Source organism: Nomia melanderi, unplaced genomic scaffold (genome assembly GCF_051020985.1).
Source record: "Nomia melanderi isolate GNS246 unplaced genomic scaffold, iyNomMela1 scaffold0502, whole genome shotgun sequence".
Lineage (NCBI taxonomy): Eukaryota > Metazoa > Arthropoda > Insecta > Hymenoptera > Halictidae > Nomia > Nomia melanderi.
Window position 1 is genome coordinate 3,689 of NW_027475616.1, and position 1,312 is coordinate 5,000.

Consider the following 1,312-nt stretch of genomic DNA (forward strand, 5'->3'; position numbering starts at 1 on the left):
TTTACCAGTGCCCGACGAAGGAATCACAAGGTCATCTGGAGTTTACAATGCCAGCGACGGTAATTCCAACGAAGACCCGATAAGTCAACTCAACGTTCTATTGCTCCCCGTACAGAAAAGCGAATCGACGCAATCGCACCATACGCGTGCACGTAACAACTCTTCGCGTGGATCGTCCCATCGTCGAGAGACGTAAGTTTCCATACTATGAATTCGCGTTTTACTCTCCGACGCGGGGATTCCACGACGAGAGAGAGTTTCGTGAGCGGGTTGACTCGGAAGAAACGCTACGACGGGTATTTCTATTATAGAACGCATCATCGCCACCCTTTACCAGTGCCCGACGAAGGAATCACAAGGTCATCTGGAGTTTACAATGCCAGCGACGGTAATTCCAACGAAGACCCGATAAGTCAACTCAACGTTCTATTGCTCCCCGTACAGAAAAGCGAATCGACGCAATCGCACCATACGCGTGCACGTAACAACTCTTCGCGTGGATCGTCCCATCGTCGAGAGACGTAAGTTTCCATACTATGAATTCGCGTTTTACTCTCCGACGCGGGGATTCCACGACGAGAGAGAGTTTCGTGAGCGGGTTGACTCGGAAGAAACGCTACGACGGGTATTTCTATTATAGAACGCATCATCGCCACCCTTTACCAGTGCCCGACGAAGGAATCACAAGGTCATCTGGAGTTTACAATGCCAGCGACGGTAATTCCAACGAAGACCCGATAAGTCAACTCAACGTTCTATTACTCCCCGTACAGAAAAGCGAATCGACGCAATCGCACCATACGCGTGCACGTAACAACTCTTCGCGTGGATCGTCCCATCGTCGAGAGACGTAAGTTTCATAGTAAGCCTTCGGCGTTTTACTCTCCGACGCGGGGATTCCACGACGAGAGAGAGAGTTTCGTGAGCGGGTTGACTCGGAAGAAACGCTACGACGGGTATTTCTATTATAGAACGCATCATCGCCACCCTTTACCAGTGCCCGACGAAGGAATCACAAGGTCATCTGGAGTTTACAATGCCAGCGACGGTAATTCCAACGAAGACCCGATAAGTCAACTCAACGTTCTATTTCTCCCCGTACAGAAAAGCGAATCGACGCAATCGCACCATACGCGTGCACGTAAACAACTCTTCGCGTGGATCGTCCCATCGTCGAGAGACGTAAGTTTTCATAGTATTAATTCGCGTTTTACTCTCCGACGCGGGGATTCCACGACGAGAGAGAGTTTCGTGAGCGGGTTGACTCGGAAGAAACGCTACGACGGGTATTTCTATTATAGAACGCATCATC